Genomic DNA, 16121 nt, shown 5'->3' on the forward strand with positions numbered 1-16121 from the left:
TTACCTAACAGATGAGAAATCTGGAGTTTGGAGAGGAGCTGGGTCATGAAGCTGGTGGCTGTGATGCGAAGCTGATGGCCATCAGCTGATGGCCTGATGGTATAAGATCTAAGAACCCAGGCTCAAGGATCCAACGAATTGGGTACACCACTTTTGCTTGTGTAATTTGGACCACGTTATATAACTCGTCCATGCGTCTGTTTCGTCATCTGTAAAAAAAAGGGTGAAAATAAGACCTCCCTGGTTGACTCAATTCATGTCAACTAACCGACATCCTGAAGGTTATGTCCTCGAGCCACACACCATGCACCAGCCCCTGAAGCCAAGAGTCTGTGTTGAGAGAGCAAACCACAGATTCTGTTTGAAATTCCAACTCCTTGACTCCTGTAGGTTGCCATTCTGCTCGCCAAACTGAAGCGTCTTTCCGTTTTAATACACGCTTACATCTGAGGAAGCGCTTCCATTTAGAATGTCAAGAGTAATGGCACGAGGCTCCAGTCAGCAAAGACTATGCTGCACAAGTTGACGCTGGATTTTATTTTCTTCTTTTACCTAAAAATTGGTTAAGTTTTGGGTTTTGGTTACATTTGTCTTTTAAAAATTGAACAAACCACCATAAATTTACTCTTAAAAATGTGTTTTTTTTTAAGTTTATTTATTAGAGAGAGAGAGAGAGAGAGAGAGAGAGAGAGAGACAGCGAGCATGGGAGCATGCAAGCAGAAGAGGGGCAAAGAGAGAGAGGGAGAGAGAGAATCCCAAGCAGGCTCCACACTGCAGCACAGAGACCGAGGCAGGGCTCGATCTCACGAACTGCAACATCAGGACCTGAGCCCAAATCAAGAGTTGGACACCTAACCAACTGAGCCACCGGGCACCCCTCCCCCCCAAATTTGTGTTTTAAATGTATGTAAGTGGTATGTCTATAAGTGAAATATAATACAACCTGTTGTTAAAAAACCCTCAAAACAGAAAACCATGAAACACAGAAATGTGTAAAATAAAAGGCTAATATTTCTCTTTAATCCATTTCAACTCTAACTCCTCCCCAGTCCAGAGGCAGCCACTGATAATAGTTTCTTTGTGTGTATCATACAGATTGTTTTCTGAGCATTTTTCTATGTGGATAAATATGCACCTCTGCCTATTCTTCAATCACAAATGGGATAATATTTAACATAATTTAAGCGGCACTACTAACAATAGCCAAACTATGGAAGGAGTCTAAATGTCCATCAACTGATGAATGGACAAAGAAGACGTGGAATATACATACAATGGAATATTACTCAGCCACCAGAAAGAATGGAATCTTGCCATTTGCAATGATGTGGATGGAGCTAGAATGTATTATGCTAAGTGAAATAAGTCAGTCAGAGAAAGACAAACACCACATAATTTCACTCATATGTGAAATTTAAGAAGCAAAGCAGATGAACATACAGGAGGGAGGAAAAAGAGGGAAACAAACCATGAGAGACTCTTAGAGAACAAACTGAGGGTTGATGGAGGGAGGTGGGTGGGTGGGGGATGGGCTAGATGGGTGATGGGTCCTAAGGGGGGCACACTTGTTGGGATGAGCACTGGGTGTTGTGTGCAATTGACGAGTCACTGAATTCTACTCCTGAAACCAATATTGCACTCTAGGTTAATTAACTAGCAGTTAAATAAAAATCTGGAAGAAGACATATTTGACATGATATGTTCATTTTTAGGGGGGCCTTATTAAACGAAATTTAAAGTCATCATTGCAGCAATGAAGACCCTTACTATCCGCTTGCCCCTCCCCCAACATCAACACCCTGACAGGTGCCCTGTCTTCAGGAAAATGTCCCTGTTATCTTCTAAATGAGACCTGGTCACCATCACCTTTATAGATTTGCTATTCTGGGTCCCTAGCCTGGAATGCCTTATCCTATTTTTTCTACCTTTACAATATCACTCCTTTCTTTTAAAAAAAAATTTTTTTTTAATGTTTATTTTTGAGACGGAGACAGAGCATGAAAGGGGCAGGGTCAGAGAGAGAGAGGGAGACACAGAATCCAAAGCAGGCTCCAGGCTCTGAGCTGTCAGCACAGAGCCCGACGCGGGGCTTGAACTCATGGACCGTGAGATCATGACATGAGCCGAAGTCGGACGCTTAACCGACTGAGCCACCCAGGCACCCCAATATCACTCCTGTCTTTAAGGGCGAGCCAAACCCCCTTTTCTCAGAAGGCCTTCTCAGACTGTCTAATCTCTCTGAGATTACCTAGTATTGTCAACCATGACTTATGTACCTTTTGTATTCTAGTTACCATGCCACAGCCCGCTGGAGCACTTTTGTGCATATCCTGTCTCCTCAATAGAATTTTGGTGTTTAGCATGCACAACGGGCACACTTCAAAGACATATTCAAAGACTTGAACTGAATTGTTTTAAAGGAGGGCAGACCAAATAGGGTCTTTGAATATTATGTCTGTGGTTTGACCTGCTTAGTAACTTTCTGTGAGCAGCTGGGTTGCTTGCAGCTTGGTTCATCTTAGAACCGGTTGAGAAAGGAGTGCCTTCCTTAGTGGATCTTCTGAGGGCCTCTTCCATTGCCTGGGGCTGGGTTTTCCTTGCGACATAAAGGAATGTTGAGAATTGCACTGACATATACTTTCAATATTCCTCAATACATGTCAAGTATTTTTCACTGCTACCGTCTCTCCTTTGGTCAGGATGCATTGGCCCCATAAACACTCAAATCAAGCTGAGTTAGGTGGTTATAGCAAATAAATTGTGTGGTCCATTATAAGATCACCACCCGTGACTGAGAAGAATGGTCATCAATTTCATCCACCTTATGGATAAAAACTTGGTTGTGTAACATAAGGTCCAGCGAACCTTAGCTGGGACGATGCTGGAGCAGTGTGCCCACGGAAAACAGGTGAATTACTTAAAATTATTTACGATTTTTGTTTCTATTAAGATATTTTTAAATAATGGAATGCCAGGTTAATTTATCAAGTTTAGCAAACTGCTGGTGATAATGAAGCTTTGGATTTATTGGATTAAACTTATGTGACTACGTTTGACTTAATAGGTTAACTAAAGTAAACCTCCCAGCAAATGTGACATAGTTAGTCATTTTTACCTAACAGATATATCGTGGTAATCCTTTAAATCCTATTACAGTAACCTTGCTGGGGTGGTGCTAAATTCTTTGGACTGGAATTTAGGCTTTTAATGAGTGGATGGTAAACTGAGCTTTGGAACCCTTTATTTATGGGAAAATTTTGAACCTGTGTAACTTTTTAGCATTTTAATTTTGTTATTATTTTTTATTGAGGTATCATTGACATGTAACATGATATTAGTTTCAGGTGTACAATGTAATGATTTGATATTTGTATATATTGCGACATGATCACCGCAATAAGGCTAGTTAACGTCTGTCAGCATACGTGGTTACAGAAGTTTTTTTTTTTTTGTAATGAGAACTTTTAAGATCTGCTCTCTTAGTAACTTGCAAATAATGCAATACAATGTGACTAACTATATTCTCCGTGCTGTACATTACGTACCCGTGACTTATTTTATAACTGGGGTTTGTACCTTTTGAGTTCCTTCACCCATTTCGCCCACTCTCCATCCCACCTCTGGCAACCGCCAATCTGTTCTCTGGATCTCTGAGCTTGGTTTTCTTGTTTTGTTTTTAAAATTCCACACGTAAATAAGATCATATGGTATTTGTCTTACCTGTGTGGTTTTTAAAAATCGGTCTTTCCCCTAAAACACCTAATACCTCCTTATATTGTTTTTTGCAGATTCAGTACATACAATTTTTTTTCAGTAACTACTTATATTCTTACCTATATTATTCAATAATTAGAGACTCTTACATTAATTCCTCATATTTATTATAGGAAGCTTTCTTGGTAACCTGGTATTCCATTATAGAAATAAATTAGCTATTGATAAATAGAACCTTCATAACCAGAATGCTGTAGAAACACCTCATAAATTTTTTCTCCTTAGCACATTTAAAAAGCATTAAAATAAATGACAAAGAACTTGCTAAATGTTTATGACTTTGGTTTATGCATGTGGGCTAATGGGATGAAAGGCTAATCCGTCACTTGGCTCTTTCTTACTGCATTTAATTAGCTTGGATCACTTTATAGTATACCAGAAACGCCTTATCTCCTTTTCTCTTTTTCTCCAGGACAAAGTAAAATGAACAGTGACAGGAAATAGTTACCTTAAGTTCAGGGTTGATGTAAATGGTGAGAAATACAAGCTTGCTGTAGAAAACAAACAACGAACATACAGCCAGCCGCCACTCTGAACATCTGAATGTCTGAAGAGACCACTTCAATTGTGGACCATATTTGCTTCTTTGTGTCATTGGCTGCTCTCTCTTGTCTGTGACATTATATCAGTGATGTCTGGCGAGAGGCAACTGTTACATAGACAGGCACCCAGTGTTTAGGCAATAAGACTTAAGGATCCATGTTCTCAGTTTTAGGAAACAACTTCATATTCTTATGTCTCAATTATGCACTTTATATTTTTTAATGCTTTTTTTTAAATTTTTTTTTCAACGTTTTTTATTTATTTTTGGGACAGAGAGAGACAGAGCATGAGTGGGGGAGGGGCAGAGAGAGCGGGAGACACAGAATTGGAAACAGGCTCCAGGCTCCGAGCCATCAGCCCAGAGCCTGATGCGGGGCTCGAACTCACGGACAGCGAGATCGTGACCTGGCTGAAGTCGGACGCTTAACCGACTGCGCCACCCAGGCGCCCCGTATTTTTTAATGCTTTTTAAATCATTATTAGTTGTTCATAAGACAAATTTGACAATCAGAGGGTTGTTCTTGGTGGAGATACATGGCGATAGATTATGTGGAATACGCCTAATTTTTTTTTAAATTTCAGCTTTATTGAGATATCATTCACATGTAAAATGATAAGATATTTAAAATGTACATCATGGTGACAATAAAAAACTTACACATTGCAAAAAGATTCCCCCTGTCTAGTTAAATAAAACATCCATCACCTCACTTTTTATTTATTTGTTTCCTTATTTATTTATTTTGGTGAGGATATTTAAGTTCTCTCTTCGCAAATTTTAGTTATACAATACAGTGCCACCAACTACAGTCACCATGTTTTACATTAGATCCTCAGACGTGCTTATCTCATAGCTTAAAGTTTGTACCCATTTACCAACCTCTCCCTATTTTCCCCAACCCCCAGCCCCTGGGTACTTTTCCATTCTGTTTTCATGGGTTTGATTTTTTAAAAAGGATTATACATATATGCGATCCATGCAGTATTTGCCTTTCTCTGGCTTATTTCCCTGAGCATAATGTCCTCAATTTTCATTCATATTGTCACAAAAGGTGGGATTTCCTCCCTTCTCGTGGCTAATATTCCATTGCGTGTATGTGTATATATCATATCTTCTTTATATTCCATTGCGTGTATGTACATATATCGTATCTTCTTTATCAATTCATTTGCTGATGGACACAGGTTGTTTCCATACCTTGGCTCTTGTGAGCAGTACAACAGTTCTATTTTTAACAGAAGAAACGCCATGACTGTGGCTTGACAAATGTTCATTAACTGCTATATCGAATTATGTAATAAAAAATGACTTCTATCTTGGACAATGAAGGCAGCAGCAAATCACTGCTTGGCTTAGTTTGGTGTCATAGACACCTGGATTCTAGTTTCAGGTTAGCAACCAGCTGATTGTGTCAATTTAAGAAAGTAGTTTAACTATTGTGGATTCGTTTTAACCATAAAATGAGAGGGTTTTTTTCCCCCCAGATATCTGCTTTCAACTTCTATACCCTACATTGATATTCCAGGAGCTCTTGGGCTGGGGGCCAGCCAATAGCAAGGAAGGGAGGAAGCCCCAAAGAAATGGGTCTCTAAGACCTTCCTGATGAGAAACTCTGCTTTTTTAAGTTTGTTGTGCCTTTGGAGGCGGGGGTGGGAGGAGTTTCTCTGCTTAACAAATGGGTTGGAAAAACTCTGTCCAAGATGATAACTAGATTTCTTTCTAGCTTTTCATTCCATACTTTGAAGCAGTAGATGTAACTTGCAACATGAATGAAAGATGCATGCAATTTTAAAAACAAATGCAGTTGGAAGAACACAGTAATTCCTGTCCAATTGTGGCTTGAAATTTTATATACGACTGTGATTAATGGAACACACTGCAGAGGGGAAAGGCAGTCTTGGGATCGACATTCTCTTGGCTAATTGCTGCATATGATATTTATCTCTGTGAATCTAATGAAGTCAGGCAGGCTCTACTTGAAGTGACTCTTTAAATTCAGTTCATACGAGCCTGGGTGGCTCGGTCGGTTAAGCGTCATACTTGGACTCAGGTCATGATCTCCCCGTCTGTGAGTTCGAGCCCCACGTTAGGCTCTGTGCTGACAGCTCTGAGTCTGGAGCCTGCTTTGGATTCTGTATCTCCCTCTCTCTGCCCTTCCCCTGCTCTCTCTCTTTCTCTCTCTCTCAAAAATAAACATTAAAAACATAAAAAAAAAATAAAGTAAATTCAGTTCATATAAACAGTTCTCTCAGTTAAAAATGTCCCTATATTGAATCAATTTCACTATCTAATTTAATTGGGAACATTGGTTTTATTAATCACAATTACCAATACGTTGTGTTTTCTTAGTCTGAGAGGTATTTTTTTTTTAATTTGGAATTTCCTTGGAAGTATTTTAAAAATATTTAAAAAAAAACTCCCAAGGTTTATAGAAATGGTGAGAGTGGAGGGAAAAAGAAAGAAAAAAATAAGGATTTAGCAAAAAGAAATTTAAAATATACCTGGGATACAGGGAGCTGCTTGGCATTTGTTCAGTATATGGATAAAGAGTCCCTGCAATTGAAGCAGAAGCCAGTTTGAGAATTGCTTCTCTGGTTTGGAAAACTGGTGCTGTGACTCGATCTGGTGCAAAGGGACACCAAAGGGGACAGAGGGAGGGGGGTCCTATTTCATTTTCCTATGGTTTCACATCCTCACATCTGCCACCTGTCTTCTCACCCTGCAGGGCTTCTAGGGACCCAACTCTATTTGAACTTACTCGTCTTGATTTCTACAGGAGGTGGCAAGGCATCACACTGTCTGTCCCCTGTGCTCTCGCTCTCTTCCAAGAAACTTTGTCCTTTAAACCTATTAATACTTTGCCCCGAGAAATGTGCCCCTAGGTAGAGGTGGGACATCAGGGTCAGGATTTTCTGTGCTTGAGCTTAGAAGGGCTTCTGCAGCCAATAGTCAGGAAATGTCACTGCGGCTAAACAGGGACAATAAATCCCCAAGCTACCCAGTAATGCAATCTCCCTCAACATGGAAAAAGGTCAGGCTTGAACTGTAAATAAATTCCTGTCACACAGCAGCGTATGTCTTCAGGTGAGATAGTAAATCTTCTTGGAGATAAATAGCCACAGATACCATAATTCTCTTCCTATGGTCCTGGGCTTCATCAGTTAATTTTTCTACAGTCAATCTTCCATAAAGCTTGGGTATTAACATTCCCTCGGTGTGTAAAGACCTCCCTGAGCACACAAGCTCAATGAGGTGGGGGTGGGGGGCTGGGCTCCAGAGGGTTCTATAGTCTATAAACCACGAACAAAATTTATAGAGTATAGGCTCTAATACCCCGAGAGGGAAGAAAATTTTGATATACAGCCTGTTTGTATTTAAAAGAAGATAGGACATAATTGATGCTTCCTTTGGTATATAAAATTCTTCAATTTTTTTTTGTGTCAAACCTTTTCAAATGCTATAAATGGAATATCCAACACATTACAACGTATTACATTCAGTTTTCTTTATCTTAACAGTCCAGAGGTTAGTACTTGGAGTCAAACACCTGAAGTCTCAATTCTGATTCTTTACTCAGTTGATCAGCATTTATGAAGCTACCAAGCTATAAATATACAAAGATGAATGAAGTTGGCTGCCCCAAAGAACTCACAGCCTGGCTGCAGGGGAGAAACACATGCACACACACACACACACACACACACACACACACACACTTAAAATATAATATCCTAAGTGCTATAACCAGGGTTTCCCCAAAAGGCGACAGAGGAGGGAGCCAGTAACTAGGAAATTTGGGAAGGTTTCACCAAGGGAATTGTATGATCAGTTTCTTGGAGAATGAGTTTTCCTCAAGGTAGAAAAGGAAGGAGAAATACATACAGATCGAGAAAGGTTGTGTACAAAGACCCAGAAATGTGAAAGACCTTGGCATATCTAAATACCTGAAAATTTCAAATATGATAGAAGCTTAAGGTATATGTTGGGAAGTGGTAGGAGGTTTAACTTTGAAAGGTTAGCACAGTTTAGGTCAAGGCCAAAGACATGCACAACAAAGACAAAGGAGGTTGCATCTAGCAAATTTCATCATGTCTCTGACAGCCAAATGTAAAGCAAGATGAGGTCTCTTTCTATACCTAAGACACACCCCTATCTTTGCAAAATAAAAACTTATCCTAGAGAGCCAGATGAGCTGTAGTACTTCATTGAAATCTGCTGGCTTTGAACTCTGATCATGAAGGAGTCCTTAAATAGCAGTGCATTTTAGAAGAGCCCTTGTCTTTGACCTCTGCTTTTTTCATTTGGCAGAAGTTAAGAATGACAGTTTTTAGAATATAGGGTCAAGCCCTTTGAGTGATCCAAGAGCTCCTGGAAAAAAGGAAGTCTTTAGGGAAGTTATTCGTACTTCTCTTTGTTTCATATTTTGGCAATATTATTTTGTGTTTTTGTAGAGCAACTGACATTTGAAATATAAACTGAAGTTTTTTTTATTGCTCAGCATTTGGCATTTGTTTTATAACTCTTGTGAATGTATGCAAAGAGGAGAAGGTCACTAGGGAGTAAGCATTTTGATATATGTTGACAGAGCACTACCTTGCCAGAATCTGAGTTCTTACTTAATAGCAAGCAGGATCATTACTAATTTCTAAGTCTCACAGTGAAACATGAGTTCAGGTCCATTACAGCCAGCTGTTTGAACTAGGGACTAAAATGTTTGCAGTGTCTTAGGAGAAGTGCTAAAACCAGCTCTGAAAGGACACATACAAAGAACAGCAGTGTTTTTTCTTTTCTTTTCTTTTCTTTTCTTTTCTTTTCTTTTCTTTTGTTTTCTTTTGTTTTTTTTTTTTCTTTTCTTCGTTTTTTAAGGAATTCCAGTGTATGTAAAATGGACTTCTAATAGGATGGAAGATGCTGGAATGGATTTCTAAGAATCCTACTTCCTTGGATATTTTGATCTGAATGCAAGGATATATTCATTTAAATTTTTTTTTCAAATTTTTGTTTAAATTATGGTTAACATATAGTGCGATATTGGTTTCAGGAGTGGAATCTAGTGATCACTTACATATAACACCCAGTGCTCATCACAAGTGCCTTCCTTCATATCCATCACCCATTTAGCCCAAACTCCACCCCGCCCCCCACACACCTGCCTTCCTGCAACCCTCAGTTTGTTCTCTTAAGAATCTCTTATGGTTTGCTTCCCTCTCTTTCTTTGTTTTCCCTTCTCAAATGCTTATCTGTTTTGTTTCTTAAATGCCACATGTAAGTGAAATCATATGCTACTTCTCTTTCTCTGACTGACTTATTTTGTTTAACACAATACACTCTAACTCCATCCATGTCATTGCAAATGGCAAGATTCCATTCTTTTCGATGGCTGAGTCATGTTCCATTGTGTGTGTGTGTGTGTGTGTGTGTGTGTGTGTGTGTGTATACAAAATCTTCTTTATCCATTATCCATATTTGGGTTCTTTCCATATTTGGGGTATTGTTGATAATGCTGCTGTAAACATCAGGGTGCATGTAATCCTCTGAATCTGTATGTTTATATCTTTTGGGTAAATACCTAGTAGTGCAATTGCTGGGTCATAGAGTAGTTCTATTTTTAACTTTCTGAGGAATCTCCATACTGTTTTCCAGAGAGGCTGCACCAGTTGGCATTCCCACTAACAGTGGAAAGGGGTTCCCCTTTCTCTTCATCCTCGCCAACATCTGTTGTTTCCTGAGTTGTTAATTGCAGCCATCCTGACAGGTGTGAGGTGGTATCTTATCTTAGTTTTGATTTGTATTTCCCTGATGATGAGTGATGTGGAGCATTTTTTCATGTGTCAGTTGGCCATCTGGATGTCTTCTTTGGAGAAGTGTCTATTCATGTCTTTTGCCCATCTCTTTACTGGTTTCTTTGTTTTTTGGGTGTTGAGTTTGATAAGTTCTTTGTAGACTGTGGATATTAACCCCTTATCAGATATTTCATTTACAAATATCTTCTCCCATTCCATCAGTTGCATTTTAGTTTTATTGACAGTTACTTCACTGTGCAGGAACTTTTCATCTTAATGAAGTCCTAATAGTTCATTTTTGCTTTGGTTTTCCTTGCCTCTGACGACGTGTCTAGTAAGAAGTTGCTGTGGCCAAGGCCAATAAGGTTGCTGCCTGTGTTCTCCTCTAGGATTTTGATGGTTTTCTGTCTCACATTTAGGTCTTTCATGCATTTTTGAGTTTATTTTTATGTATGGTGTAAGTAAATGGTCCAGTTTTATTCTTCTGAATGTTGCTGTCTAGTTTTCCCAATACCATTTGTTGAAGAGACTATTAACATTGGATATTCTTTTTAAAAATGTTTATTTATTTTTGAGAGAGAGAGAGAGAGAGAGACAGAGAGAGAGAAGTGGGGGAGGAGCAGAGACAATAGGAGACACAGGATCTGAGGCAGGCTCTAGGCTCTGAGTTGTCAGTGAGGAGCCTGACACAGGGCTCAAACCTACAGACTATGAGATCATGACCTGAGCCGAAGTCAGACACTTAATCGACTGAGCCACCCAGACACTCCTTTCATTCTTCCTGCTTTGTTGAAGATGGGTTGACCATACATTTGTGGGTCTACTTCTGGGTTCTCTATTCTGTTCCATTGATCTATGTGTCTGTTTTTGTGCCAATACCATACTGTCTTGATGACTATAGCTTTGTAATACAGCTTAAAATCCAGAATTGTGATGCCTCCAGCTTTGCTTTGCTTTTTCAGGATTGCTTTAGCTATTTGAAGTCTTTTGTAGTTCCATACAATTTTTAGGATTGTTTGTTCTAGCTCTGTGAAAAATGCTGGTGGTATTTTAATAGGGATTGCATTAAAAATGTAGATAGCTTTGGGTAGTGTCAACATTTTAACAATGTTCATTCTTCCACCTCATGAGCATGGAATGTTTTTCCATTTTGGGGGGTAAGCGTTCAGTAGTTTTCAGAGTACAGATGTTTTACCTCTTTGGTTAGGTTTATTCCTTGGCATCTTGCTTTGGGTACAATTGTAAATGGGATCAATTCCTTGATTTCCTTTTTTTCTGTTTCATTATTTCATTATAGAAATGCAACAGATTTTTGTACATTGATTTTATATCCTGAAATTTTGCTGAATTCATGTATTTGTTCTAGCAATTCTTTGGTGAAGTCTTTTAGGTTTTCTACATAGAGTACCATGTTGTCTGCAAACAGTGAAAGTTTGACTTCCTCCTTGCTGATTTGGATGCCTTTTATTTATTTTTATTTTCTGATTGCTGAGGCTAGGACTTCCAGTACTGTGTTAAATAATAATGGTGAGAGCAGACATCCCTGTCTTATTTTTGACCTTAGAAGAAAAGCTCTCAGTTTTTCCCCATTGACAATGATATTAGCTATAGGTCTTTCGTATAGGATGTTGGGGGTATGTTCCATCTCTATGCTTTTTGTTGAGGGTTTTTATCAAGAACGGATGATGTATTTTGTGAAATGTTTTTTTTCTGCATCTATCGAGAGGATCATATGGTTCTTATCCTTTCCTTTATTAACATGGTGTATCACGTTAATTGGTTTGTGAATATTGAACCACCCCTGCAGCCCAGGAATAAATCTCAGTTGATTGTGGTGAATAATTCTTTTACTGTCCTATTGGATTCAATTTACTAGTATCTTGTTGAGAATTTTTTCATCCATGTTCACCAGGGATATTGGCCTGTAATTCTCCATTCTAGCAGGGTCTTTTTCTCATTTTGGAATCAAGGTAATGCTGGCCTTATAGAATAAGTTTGGAAGTTTTCCTTCCATCTCTACTTTCTTGAACAGTTTGAGAATAATAGGTACTAACTCTGCTTTAAATGTCTGATAGCATTCCCTTGGGAAGCCATCTGGCCCTGGACTTTTGTTTCTTGGGAGATTTTTGCCAACTGATTCAATTTCTTTGCTGGTTATGGGTCTGATCAAATTTTCTATTTCTTCCTATTTCAGTTTTGGTAGTTTGTATGTTTCTAGGAATTAATCCATTTCTTCCAGGTTGCCCAGTTTGCTGAAATATAATTTTTCATAATATTCTCTTATGATTGTTTATACTTCTGTGGTGTTGGTTATGATCTCTCCTCTTTCATTCATGATTTTATTTATTTGGGTCCTCTCTCTTTTCTTTTTGTTAAGTCTGGCTAGGGGTTTATCAAGTTTATTAATTCTTTCAAAGAACCAGCTCTTAGTTTCAGTGGTCTGTTCTACTAGGTTTTTGTTGTTGTTGTTGTTTTTTGTTTGTTTCTATATCATTTATTTCTACTCCAATCCTTATTATTTCTCTTCTTGTACCAACATTAGGCTTAATTTGTCTTCCCTTTCTAGCTCCTTTAGGTGTAAGGTTAGGTTGTGTATTTGAGTCTTGCTTCTTGAGATCAGTCTCTATTGCAATACACTTCCCTTTTAGGACCACCTTTGCGGCATCCCAGAGGTTTTGGAGTGTCGTGTTTTCATTTTAATTTGTACCTGTGTATTTTTTTATATCTTCTTTAATATTCTGGTTAACCCATTCATTCTTTAGTAGGATGTTCTTTAACCTCCATGTATTTGTGGTCTTTCCAAATTGTTTCTTGTGGTTGACTTTCACTAATGGTCTGGAAATATGCATGGTATGATCTTGATCTTTATCTTTCTGTATCTATCGAGGACTGATTTGTGACCTAGAATGTGGTCTATTCTGAAGAATGTTCCATGTGCACTTGAAAAGAATGTGTATTCTGCTGCTTTAGGATGAAATGCTCTGAATATATATATATATATATATATATATATATATTTTTTTTTTTTTTTTTTTTTTTTGAGAGAGAGAGAGAGGGTGCAAGTGAGCGAGGGACAGAGACAGAATCCCATGATGGTGGGGGGAGGGGTGGCAAGAGAGGAAGGGAGAGGGAGAGAGAGAGAATAAAGCAGGGCTCACCTGGGGCTTGTGTTTTTATCTGAAGCTGGGCTGGAGCTCACCAGAAGCAGAGCGCTGGCTCACCTGAAGCAGGGCTCATGTTCAAATGATGTGGGGCTTGGGTTTACCCAAAGCGGGGCTTGTCCTCACCAACTGTGAGATCATGACCTGAGCTGAAGTCAAATGCCCACCTGACTGAGCCACACAGGCACCCTCCTGAATATATCTGTTAAGTTCATCTGGTCCAGTGTGCCATTCAAAGCCATTGTTTCCTTGTTGATTATCTCCTTAGATGATCTGTCCATTGTTGTAAGTGGGGTATTAAAGTCTCCTACTCTTATGGTGTTATTATCAATGAGTTTCTTTATGTTTGCTATTAATTGATTTATATGTTTGGGTGTTTTCAAGTTGGGGGCATAAATATTTACAATTATTATATCTTGTTGATGGATAGACCCCTTAATTATGATATAATGCCCTTCTTCATCTCTTGTTACAGTCTTTGTTTTAAAATCTAGTCTGCCTCTTAAAGGCAGCATATAGATGGGTCTTGTTTTTTTATTCATTCTGGTACCCTATGTCTTTTGATTGGAGCATTTAGTGCATTTACATTCAGAGTGATCACTGAAAGTTATGAATTTAGTGCCATTGTGTTACCTGATGAGTTGGTGTTTCTGGTGATATTGTCTGATCCTTTGTAGACTTTGTTGCTTTGTTCTTCTTCTTCTTTTTTTTGTCCACTCAGAGTTCCCCTTAAAATTTCTTGCAGGGCTGGTTTAATGGTCACAAACTCCTTTAGTTATTGTTTATCTGATAAAGTCTTTATCTCTCTTTCCATTCTGAATGACAACCTTGCTGGATCAAGGATTCTTGACTGCATATTTTTCCCATTCAGCACATTGAATATTTCCTGCCACTCTCTTCTGGCCTACCCCAGCTTCTGTGGACAGTTCTACTACTAACCTTATGTGCCTACCCTTGTAGGTTTAGGACCATTTGTCCCTAAATGCTTTCAGAATTCTCTCTTTACCTTTGTATTTTGCAAGTTTCATTATGTTATGTCATGGTGTTGACCCGTTATTGTTGATTTTGAGCAGAGTTCTCTGTGCCTCTTGGACTTGAATGTCTATTTCCTTCCCCAGATTAGGGGAGTTCTCAGCTATAATTTGTTCAAATAAACTTTCTACTCCTTTTCCTTGCTTTTCTTCTTCTGAGACTCCTATGATGTGGATATTGCTTCATTTCATGGAATCACTTAGTTCCCTAAGTCTCCCCTCATGACTTACTAATTTCTGTTCCCTCTTTTTTCAACTTCATTATTTTCCATAATTTTATCTTCTATTTCACCTCTTCTCTCCTCTGCTTCTTTAATCCTCATTGTCACTGTATTCCATTTGTTTTGCATCTCACTTATAGTATTTTTTATTTTATTCTGACTAGTTCTTAGGTCTTTGATCTCTGTAGCATGTTTCTCTGGTGTCTTCTATGCTTTTTTTCAGGCCCAGCTAGGAGTCTTATGACTGTTGTTCTAAATTCTTGTTCAGCTATTTTGCTTAGATCTTTTTTTGAGCCAGTCCCTGGCTGTGACTTATTCTTGGCCTTACTTTATGTGTGTGTGGGGGGGGGGGTGGGGGGGTTGGGGGGGTGGGAGGGGTTCCTCCATCTTATCATTTGGCTACATCTGTATTTTGTGTGTTTTAAAAGCCTGTTATGTTTCCTGCATCTGAGAGTACTGCTATATTAAAAAGGGGTCATACACTGTCCAGGGCCTGGAACTTCAGAAAGTGTTTCTGGTGCTTGCTGTGTGCACTCTGCTGTTGCATTTTGGCTGCTCTTTCTCATGGTCAGTCCTCTGCAGAGCTCCTCCTTCCTTGCAGTGGTGGAGCGTTTGGACCTTTAACTAGGTGTGCTTTGATTTGTTTGTTGAAGTACCCCTGGAAAAAACATTGGGGAGAAAGCCTGATCCTTAAAAAAGAGAAAAGGAAAGGGGACAAAAAATATCAGAGAATCAAAAAACTATCAGGATTATTCCAAAGAAGAAGAAAGAAAAAAGAAGAAGAAAAGAAAAACAAAAAAAGAAAAAAAAAGTCTAATCCAAAAAAAGGAAAAAAGGAAATAAAAAAAAAAACAAATAAGAAACTAGAAGACTGATTCAAGAAGAAGAAAGAAACAAAGCAAAAAGAACTATAGGTGTCATTTTGAAGTTCCGGATTTTCAGTGCACTTGGTTCATGGGGGGTGTTGGATACGCTGGTCTTCTAGAGGAGAGGTCTGCTGCTTTGGCTTAGAGTCAGTCTTGTCCCAGTAAATAAGCAGTTGCCAGGCATGGGGGTGAGTGGATTTGGGGTTTGGCATAAGTGGGTTCTGCCTCCATGGGCAACCACTGTGTTGCTCTCTGAATTCCCACCGTGCTGGTATTGGGAGAAAATTGTGCCTCCCCAGTCTTGTCTCCTCTCTGACTGTGGATCTCACACACCTTCTGTTCAGACAGACGTCACAGAATAGCGAGGGCAGTAAGCTCACCCTGAGCCACAACTCTCCTGTGTTTTTTCCTTGGTGGGTGGCTAGAATTCAAAACCCAAAATCTTATGGAGCACCTGGGTGGCTCAGTTGGTTAAGCAAACGACTCTTGATTTGAGCTCAGGTCATCATCTCACAGCTTGTGACTTTGAGCCCCACGTTAGGCTCTGTGTTGACAGTGGGGAGTCTGCTTGGGATTTTCTCTCTCTCCCTCTCTCTCTGCCCCAGCCCCCTGCTCATGCTCTCTCTCTCTCCCTCTTTCTCCAAATAAATAAAGAAACTGAAAAAGAATCTTAAAGGACTCCATCCTCCAGAGTAGGACCCCTCTATGCTATGTGAAGTCTTCTGTCCCTGAGAAACAGC

At 39.1% G+C, this 16121-nt stretch overlaps 1 long non-coding RNA gene across 2 annotated transcripts in view; it reads right to left on the minus strand.

The window, feature by feature from the left end:
• The window catches only part of LOC123591443, a 207057-nt gene that overhangs the window by 109383 nt on the left and 81553 nt on the right, over positions 1 to 16121 (minus strand). For both annotated transcript variants that reach the window (XR_006709324.1, XR_006709322.1), the window contains exon 8: positions 5 to 209. This is a non-coding gene — a long non-coding RNA (uncharacterized LOC123591443). The remainder of the gene's footprint in view (positions 1 to 4; positions 210 to 16121) is intronic.

Source organism: Leopardus geoffroyi, chromosome B4, assembly GCF_018350155.1.
Source record: "Leopardus geoffroyi isolate Oge1 chromosome B4, O.geoffroyi_Oge1_pat1.0, whole genome shotgun sequence".
NCBI lineage: Eukaryota > Metazoa > Chordata > Mammalia > Carnivora > Felidae > Leopardus > Leopardus geoffroyi.